At 33.3% G+C, this 10,658-nt stretch overlaps 1 long non-coding RNA gene across 1 annotated transcript; it reads left to right on the top strand.

The window, feature by feature from the left end:
- LOC110263954 lies at positions 6,598–6,919 on the top strand. The gene is made up of 2 exons (XR_002349681.1): positions 6,598–6,683; positions 6,787–6,919. It is a non-coding gene; the product is annotated as an uncharacterized LOC110263954 (long non-coding RNA).

Below are 10,658 nucleotides of genomic sequence, written 5' to 3'. Positions count from 1 at the left end.
CCATGTAATTCACCTCTGCTATTGCAGGGTTCTCAGGATCATAAGCTTCTTCTTCAGAAGATGCCTTTTTAGTACTGTTGGATGCATTTTGCCATCCATTCAGACTTTGGGAAATCATGTTGACTTGCTGAGTCAACACTTTGTTCTGAGCCAATATGGAATTTAGAGCATCAATTTCAAGAACTCCCTTCTTCTGAGGCGTCCCATTACTTACAGGATTCCTCTCAGAAGTGTACATGAACTGGTTATTAGCAACCATGTCAATGAGTTCTTGAGCTTCTGCAGGCATTTTCTTTAGGTGAATGGATCCATCTGTAGAATGGTCCAGTGACATCTTGGAGAACTCAGACAGACCATAATAGAATATATCCAGAATGGTCCATTCTGAAAGCATGTCAGGAGGACACCTTTTGGTCATCTGCTTGTATCTTTCTCAAGCTTCATAGAGGGATTCACCATCTTTTTGCTTGAAGGTTTGAACATCCACTCTAAGCTTGCTCAGCTTTTGAGGAGGAAAGAACTTAGCCAAGAAGGCCGTGATCAGCTTATCCCAAGAGTTCAGGCTATCTTTAGGTTGTGAGTCCAACCATGTTCTAGCTCTGTCTCTTACAGCAAAGGGGAAAAGCATGAGCCTGTAGACTTCAGGATCTACTCCATTAGTCTTAACAGTCTCACAGATCTGCAGGAACTCAGTTAAAAACTGGTAGGGATCTTCTGATGGAAGTCCATGGAATTTGTAGTTCTGTTGCATTAGAGCAACTAATTGAGGTTTCAGCTCAAAATTATTTGCTCCAATGGTGGGGATTGAGATGCTTCTTCCATCAAACTTGGAAGTAGGTGTAGTATAATCACCAAGCTTCCTCCTTGCATTGTTATTATTTTTGGCTGCCATCTCCTCTTCCTTTTCGAAAATTTCTGTAAGGTTATCTCTGGATTGTTGTATTTTAGCTTCTCTTAGTTTCCTCTTCAGAGTCCTTTCAGGTTCTGGACCAGCCTCAACAAGAATACCTTTTTCCTTGTTCCTACTCATATGAAAGAGAAGAGAACAAGAAAAGAAGAGGAATCCTCTATGTCACAGTAAAGAGGTTCCTTATTGTTAGTAGAAGAAGAAAGGGAATAGGAGTGAAGAAGAATGGATAATCCAAACACAAGGGTGAGGATAGGAGCAGTGATTTGAGATGAGGAAAAGTGTTAGTAATTGAATAAATAAATAGAATAAGATGAGGAAGAGAAGAATTCGAAAATTTAAAAAAATTAAAAATAAAAATTAAGGTTAAAATTCGGAAATTAAAATTGAAATTAAGTTAAATTAAAATTCAAAACAATTAATTAATTAAAAAGAATTTTTGAAAAAGAGGGAGGTATTTTCGAAAATTAGAGAGAGAAGAGAAGTTAGGTGATTTTGAAAAAGATAAGAAACAAACACAAAGTCAATTAGTTAGTTGAAAAAGATTTGAAGATCAATTTTGAAAAGATAAGAAGATAAGAAATTAGAAGAGATATTTTAAAATCAAATTTTTGAAAAGGATAAGATTTAAAAAGATATGATAGAAATTTATTTTGAAAATAGATATGATTAAAAAGATATGATAGAAAAGATATGATTGAAAAGATATTAAGAAGATTTAAAAATTAAATTTGAAATTTCAAAATCAAAATTAATGACTTGACTCACAAGTAATCACAAGATATGATTCTAGAACTCAAAGTTTGAATCTTTCTTAACAAGCAAGTAACAAACTTGAAATTTTTGAATCAAAACATTAATTGTTGATAATATTTTCAAAAATTATGAGATAAATTTAAGAAAAAGATTTTTGAAAAATATTTTTAACATTTTCGAAAATAAATAAGAAAAATAAAAAAGATTTTATTTTTGAAAAAGATAAGATTTTTAAATTGAAAATTTGATTTGACTTATAAGAAACAACTAAATTTTAAAAACTTTTGACTAAATCAAATCAAATTTTCGAAAATTATGAGTGAAATAAGGGAAAGATAATTTTTTGATTTTTGAATTTTTAATGAAGAGAGAGAAAAACATAAAATTGATGCAAAACATAAAAATTTTGGATTAAAATAAAAGATGCATGCAAGAATACTATGAGTTTCAAGATGAACACCAAGAACACTTTGAATGTTAAGATGAACACCAAGAACTTATTTTTGAAAAATTTTCAAGAAAAGAAAACATGCAAGACACCAAACTTAAAGATTTTTCATGTATAGACACTAACAAATTGAAAATGCATATGAAAAATAACAAAAGACACAAAACAAGAAAATATGAAGATCAAACAAGAAGACTGGCCAAGAACAACTTAAAGATCATGAAGAATGCAATGGATGAAATTTTTGAAAATAATTTTTAGAAAATTAAAAAGATGCAATTGACACCAAACTTAAAAGTTGACTCTAGACTCAAACAAGAAACACAAATTATTTTTGGTTTTTATGATTTTATTAATCTTTTTTTTATTTTTTCGAAAATTAATTGGGAAAAATGAAAAAGAAGAAATATTTTTTTTTTGAAAAGAAAATGAAAAGAAAGTTACCTAATCTGAGCAACAGGATGAACCGTCAGTTGTCCAAACTCGAAGAATCCCCGGCAACGGCGCCAAAAACTTGGTGTGCGAAATTGTGATCTAGATGTGAAATTGTTGTTCGAAATTGATTCCCTGGCAATGGCTCCAAAAACGTGTACACAATACCATGGTCCAAACATAACTTCACAACTTCGCGCAACTAACCATCAAGTGCACTGGGTCGTCCAAGTAATACCTTACGTGAGTAAGGGTCGAATCCCACGGAGATTGTTGGTATGAAGCAAGCTATGGTCATCTTGTAAATCTTAGTCAGGCGGATTAAATTGTTTTAAGAAATTATAGTGGATGAAAATAAATAAAATATAAAATAGGATAGTGGTACTTATGTAATTCATTGGTGAGAATTTCAGATAAGCGTATAGAGATTCTTTCGTCCCTCTGAACCTCTGCTTTCCTGCTGTCTTCATCCAATCCTTCCTACTCCTTTCCATGGAAAGCTGTATGTAGGGCATCACCGTTGTCAATGGCTACTTCCCATCCTCTCTGTGAAAATGGTCCAATGCGCTGTCACTGCATGGCTAATCATCTGGAGGTTCTCGATCATACTGGAATAGGATTCACCCTCCTTTTGCGTCTGTCACTACGCCCAGTACTTGCGAATTTGAAATTCGTCACAGCCATCCCTTCCCGGATCCTACTCGGAATACCACAGACAAGGTTTAGACTTTCCAAATCTCAAGAATGGCCATCCATGGGTTCTAACTTATACCACGAAGATTCCAATATCTCGGACTCGGTCCTCTGTATTAGATATCCAAGAGATACTCATTCTAGCTTGTTTGCATGTAGAACGGAAGTGTTTGTCAGGCACGCGTTCATAGGTGAGAATGATGATGAGCGTCACATAATCATCACATTCATCATGTTCTTGGGTGCGAATGGATATCTTACAATAGGAATAAGCTTGAATTGAATAGAAAAACAATAGTACTTTGTATTAATTCATGAGGAACAGCAGAGCTCCACACCTTAATCTATGGAGTGTAGAAACTCTACTGTTTGAAAATACATAAGTGATAATGGTCCAGGCATGGCCAAATGGCCAGCCCCAATGAAATTCTAAGATAGCATAAAACTTATCAAAGATCCAAAGATATAAATACAATAGAAAAAAGTCCTATTTATACTAAACTAGTTACTAGGGTTTACAGAAATAAGTAAATGATGTAGAAATCCACTTCTGGGGCCCATTTGGTGTGTGCTTGGGCTGAGCATGAAGCTTTCACGTGGAGAGGTCATTCTTGGAGTTGAACGCCAGTTTGTAACGTGTTTCTGGCGTTGAACTCCACTTTGCAACTTGTTTCTGGCGCTGAACGCAAGACTACAACATGGAACTGGCGTTCAACGCCAGTTTGCATCATCTAAACTCAAGCAAAGTATAGACTATTATATATTACTGGAAAGCCCTGGATGTCTACTTTCCAACGCAATTGGAAGCGTGCCATTTGGAGTTTTGTAGCTCCAGAAAATCCACTTTGAGTCCAGGGAAGTCAGAATCCAACAGCATCTGCAGTCCTTCTTCAACCTCTGAATCTGATTTTTGCTCAGGTTCCTCAATTTCAGCCAGAAAATACCTGAAATCACAGAAAAATACACAACTCATAGTAAAGTCCAGAAATGTGATTTTTAATTAAAAACTAATAAAAATATACTAAAAACTAACTAAATCATACTGAAAACTATGTAAAAACAATGCCAAAAAGCGTATAAATTATCCGCTCATCAACCTTCCTTCAGTAAATTGAAAACCATAAAGATCGAGCTCTGTGGTATGTTGAAAAAAGTTTTCCTAAGTTCTGTGGTTGGATTTCTAACTGCTCTTGACACAATTGAAGTTTCTGAATGTAACTCTTTGAAAGAGATTGTTGTCATGGAAACAAATAATAGTAATGAAACAGAGCCTATTCCCAATCTTCCTAAACTACGTTCTTTGACACTACAATCTTTATCAAAGCTTATTGGATTCTATCATATTTCATCTGAAGGAGATACCAAATCACTATTTCATCGTAAGGTATGTTCAAATTCGATTCTCTTGTGCATTTTGAATTTTGTTTAATAGTAGCTTGGAAGAATTGACTTTCTTTTTCCTCGAAGGAAGAAAATTAATTTGAGAAAATCAAATTCATATTGTTTTGCAGATAGAAGTTCCAAAGCTGGAGAGAATTGAGTTGTCTATGCTCGAAATCAACCACATATGGAGTGACCAAATATGGAGTACTTTCCATACTATCAATCAAAGCAATTATCCTTTACAAAAGTTGAAAGAGTTGGGCAAGAAGTACCACACTATCAAACAAACTTATTCTCCCTTTCAAAACTTGATACACCTGGATGTGAATGGGTGTTGGAATTTTTTAAAATGCCTATGGTCTTTCTCTATTGCTAGACATTTGGTGAATCTTCAAAGCCTTTTTGTTACTGATTGTAACATGACCTACATCTTTCCCCAAGATCAAGGTGGTGGAGAGGCTAAAACGAAGAAGGTATGTAACCCCCCCCCCTTTTTTTATCTTTTTGTTTAATTAATTATTTCTTGATAAAAAAAATTTAAGATGAATAATATCTTCTTGTTATCTGCTAGATTTCTTGTTCCTGAAAGTCCAAACTTGTCTTGTACTCTAGACCCTTGTAGTTGTAAGATGAATAATATCTTCTCTGTTATGTGAAAAAAGACGCTTTACCTTCATCGATTCACAAACATTCATATTCCTTATCTTACCTTCATACGTCCGTACATCATCACATGAATTTCTATACTGCTTCATTCAATCACCCATTTAGCTATAACACAACCAATCGATTGAATTGTGAGACCTCAGGCTGTTTTGAAACATTCAATCGATTGGGTAGTATAAGCAATTGATTGAATTATTAAAAACCCACATTTTAGTCATCGTTCAATCGATTGGGTAATATGACCAATCGATTGATTTTTGTGAAAATCATGCTGCCTTGCAATTTTCAATCGATTGTTTTGTGATAACAACCTGTAGTCCAATCGATTGAGTTATGGAAAACCTGAAATTCAATCGATTGTTTTGATAATCCAATCGATTAATTTTCAAAGAAACACGATTTCATAGTCCTGGACGAACGTCACGGATCAAATATAATCTTTTAATCAATTGGAATAGCCAAAAAGTTTATTACGATCAATGGAAGATCTAATTCATTATTATTTTTGTTTTTGATTGTTAATAAACATAATAGATTAATGATAAAATAATAATTTATAAAATAAAAAAATAGTTTTTATGATTAAATAAAATATATGGGGTTAATTTGTAATTAAAATTAGATAAAGACTATTTATCAATTATTAAAAACTTTAAAAAAATATGTTTTGTTATGGGACCATTTAATGGTCCAAACATTCTGGGACCATCGAATCTGGTGCCATTCCTGACTACCATTACTTAGAAACAAAACTCGAAGTCTCGAACCATACCATTTCAGAATCAAAATCCTAACCCTAACTCAATTTTCCCCTTTAACGACATTGACGCGCGTTCTGCATTCCTCTATGCTTGTCGTCATCATGTTCATCACTGCTTAAGCTTGCGCCGTGTTCTACTTTGCTGGCACCGTATTCTTTTGCTTGCATCACATTTTGCTATAGTCTAATCTGATGTGTTCTTCTACCCGTGCCGTTCTGAATCTTCTGCTCTTCTCCGCCATTTTGAAATCTCTGACTTGTGCTGCTGTTGCCATTTCTACCTGCGCTGCCGGATCCGCCGCTGCTGTAATCCCTCTTCTCTGCCTTGCGCTGCCTGAGTCGTCTCTGGTCATCGTTGCTGCTCGATGGTTGTCATCGGCTCGCCAATGCCTCACGTCCTCGCTGCTCTGTCTGAGCTGTCTCCGCTGCAATCATGTCTCAGGTTAGGGTTTTTCTCCACTGTAATCTTAGGAAGCTAATTCTATTCTCAAATTGGAGAAATTGAGGAATGTGTTTAGGATGTATGTATGTTCTTTGAGAGGTTCTAGTGTATGTTGTTATTGAATATGCTTTTTTGAGTCGCTAGCATATAATGCTATGCTTTGAGGTTCGAGGCCCAAACATGTTCAGAAACAACTGTATGTACTGTGTATTTTTCCTTTTCTTTCTATTTTCACTTTCATCATCATGATGTGCATCTTTTCTGAGTTTCTTGTGCTGAATTTTCAATGTTTTTCCTAGCTTGTGGTTAGTACGGGTAACCGCAGAAGCTTTCAGAGTTGCTGATGCTCCTGCCAAGGTTTTCTTTCTTCTGATGGAAAACACTGAGGAGATTCTTCCATTTTGCACACAGATCTTCCAGTTCCAGGCTCAGTGGTATTAATTTCTTAAATTCAAGCTAAGTGATATACATATAGTGGTCTAAATTTTTTGGCAATTAACTTAATTGAACATAACTTGCATAAAAAATGTATTGCTTTTCTATAACAGTATAGCTTTAAGATAATACTATTATAGTGAAGAGATTTTATGCGTATCAATTATAAAAACTAAGCTTCATTGGTATATGTGCAGGTTATTTGTGGTAGCAGCTAAGGTATACTGTCTTATTATTTTTGTGTTGCTCTTCCAGGGAAACTTAAACTTTGTATCAAACCAGAGCAAATGGCTTGAGGATGAATCTTAGGGATCCTTGTCTATGGATTGTTATATCTAGAAATATTGGTATGCCTCTGTAACTAATGCTTAATGGTGCAATATTATTATTTGTAAACTGCAATGTTATGTGTAACTTTATTACCCATTTGAAAAAGATTAGCCTTATGGTGCTATATTGGAGTTTAATTTGATTAATGATTATTATGAATTTTTGTGGACATCAAACATCTTATGGTATCTAATACAGTGAGGATTTGTTGAAAACTTGATCCCATTGATTACTAATAAATTGTATGATACTCATTATCACTATTGGAAGGTGACTAAAACGAATTATTGTGCACGACTGAATTGGCTATTTATGTGCAACTATTGTACTAGGGACCGGTGCCAACACTGTGTTTGCAGAAGATCCAACTAATGAAGCATCTCCAGATGATGACTTAATTGGATTAAGAAAAGTTGAGGATAGTTCTGTAGTATCAAAAACACATACAGCAAAATAGAGAGTATTTACTGATAAAGCGAGGGAATTTTTCATAAAGGCAAGCAGTTTCTGCCTATTGTTTTTCTTTTTCATTCTCTTCATTTAAAATTTTTCCTGCTCTACCAACCTCTATTGTATGTTCTTTTTCTGCCAAGGACAACTAGATGCAGCTGAAAACATTTTTCTTGCTACTCTACAAGAAGCTAAAGAGGGTTTCGGCCCAAGAGATCCGCATGTTGCATCTTCATGCAATAACCTGGTTAGTTTATCTATACTTGATAATTGTCCTATTCTTAATTACTATGAGAACTGTATAATAAATCCTATATACTTTTTGTCAGATGCAACCTTTTTTCAAAAATGATCATTGTTGTCTGTTGATTTAGAAGTTTTATAGGGGAGAAGGGCAAAATAAAACTAGGGAAGGAGATGTGTACTACCTCTCACTTGGTATTCCCCTTTTATTGCTGAAGTATTTTCATATGCACTAAGAAAATATTGGTACATCTGTCATAGTTCTTATATGAAGAATGGTTTAATGCTATATTACGAGATTACATTTGATGCACAACTTAAAATGGTCAAATCTCGAATAATTTGGCATAGTGGTGTTGAAGTTGTATTGAAATATTCAGCTTCCTATGACACATGTACCAACATTTTCTTTAACTTCATCTAATTTTTCCTCTCTTCTAACTACTTAAATTTCTTGAAAGATTGATTGTATATAATATGCTACTAATATGTACCGATTCTTTATGTTAATTGAAAAAGTAAATGACATTGATAACACGCCCCTCAGTTATTTCTATTATTTTTCATTTCAGGCAGAGTTATACAGGATCAAAAAGGATTTTTCCAAAGCAGAACCATTATACTTGGAAGCCATCGACATATTAGAGGAAGCTTTTGGCCCAGATGATATACGGTATAGTGCTACTGCTGTGCAACATCATAGATTATGCTTCTTTCAACTGTATTTGTAGACATCATTACTAGGGGGTCAATAATGCATCTGAAACTAAAGAACGTAAGTTATGATTTAGTTTGCATGGAGCTGGAGATTTTAGGAAAATAGAATTATGTTCAAGGAATTACTGAACCTTTTCATCTCAAGGTCATTTTATGAACTAGAAGTAAACAATTGACAGGACATTAAACTTTATTTTTTATTTCCCTTCCTATGAGCTAGCATCGTTTTTGATGTTGCCAATTTTCTTGATGATTGGTAGTATAAAAATCTTGCATAACAATAGTTCAAATTAAATTTTTCATCAATGAAATTGAGTATAAGCTGTTATATATTCAATATGAATTTTGTTTTCCATGGAAATTTTTTCTTACATTGATGGTAGACCAAATTGAGTATAAGCTATTATATATTCATGATGAAATATATTTGCGCACGTGCTATGTTACATAGTACGAATGATTCTAGTGCCTTGATATGGTGAGTTCCATTAACCTTTGACGGCTTTAATACAAAACCATACTCATGCAAGGTTGGGGCTACTGCTCACAACCTTGGACAGTTCTACCTTGGACAGCGGAAGTTGGAAAAAGCTCGTGTTAGCTATGAGATAATCTGCTGAGTTTAACAGTCTTGGTGATTCATATGTGGGGTAGATGACAATTTTACTCATAAGTGGAACCAGATTTCAACATTTTATTCTACAGTTTCCATTCTTTTTTCTCGAAAGAATTGATTGTAAAATTGATTATCAAAATATCTTTTTTAGCGTTTCATCCCATTCCTAACTGTCTAAAACTGTCTAATTGAACCATCCAATTCTGACATAAACTATTGCTTTTTTGTTTCTAGGGGTATTTGTTCATGTGGCAAATTGATTTGATTGTAAATGTAGTCAAATTTTAATGCAGAGGGCTTTATTTTATTTTATTTTCAATTTTTAATGCGTGGATTTTAAGTTTTTCTCATAATTGAATCTTTAAGTACTCTTTCCAGACAGCTTCATCGCCTTTTGTTTATTCTCAGGGCTATACTGCTGGAAATGCAATTCCAAGTCTTTTTAAAAATGTGGAGAAAGCATTTCTCAAAAAGTGTTGGGCCAAATGAAAAGCAGATCATACTAGTCGAAGGTAAATATAATTTATCATACAATGCAATTTACACCAGAGCTAGTTGATATTAACTTTTCTTCTGCATTAAACTTTAGATCCTAAGCCATACAATGCAATTTACACCAGACCACTTGTGGCATGATCTGTTTCCTTCTCAATAGAAAGTATTATTTAGAAACTCCCCTCCTCCCAAGCCTCTTGGCTCTACTTTCTAAAGCCCCACATAGTGAAGTAGAAAAGTCTAACTTGTTGATTCTGACTATGCCTAACAATTTTTTGAAAAGCTAGATGTGGAATTTGTTGCTAAATTGATTAAATTTTAGACTATGGCCTCATGATATTAACTAAGCTTGCATTTTTTGCATTGATTGTGTCTTTGAATATATCTCTTTTGTTTCAACGGAATCCTATCGTCCTATACCTTGGCCACATTAGACGGAATTTTTTAGACCTATTTATTGCTTTTATATCTATAGTATTTAATATCATAAAGAAATTTTTATTATAATTTTTCAATTTTAATGATAAGTTGCTTATTTTTTGTTGTGTATTATTTGCAGATTTAGCATATGGGATAAGTCAAGCATGGATATAAAATATGCAAGTAGATTGACCTCTTTTTTATAAATATTAATTACTATTTTGTTATGACAATTATTGTTAGACAAAAATTTTATTATTTTGTTGAGAATTATTGATGAACTTGTATTTAAAATACTAATTAAATTTTTTAATATCTATTTTAATTAGAATTTTATTATTAGTTATTTTGTCTCTTTTATATTTTTTTTATTGTGTACAAATTTATTTATTAATTAAAATAATTACACATGTATGAATAAAAAATTTTATTGTAAATTTTAATTTTTTGTATTTTTATTATGAA

The sequence above is a fragment of the Arachis ipaensis genome, chromosome B06 (genome assembly GCF_000816755.2).
Source record: "Arachis ipaensis cultivar K30076 chromosome B06, Araip1.1, whole genome shotgun sequence".
In the NCBI taxonomy this organism is placed as follows: Eukaryota; Viridiplantae; Streptophyta; class Magnoliopsida; order Fabales; family Fabaceae; genus Arachis; species Arachis ipaensis.
The sequence above is the reverse complement of the archived record's forward strand: the minus strand, read 5'-3'. Positions and strand labels throughout refer to the sequence as shown.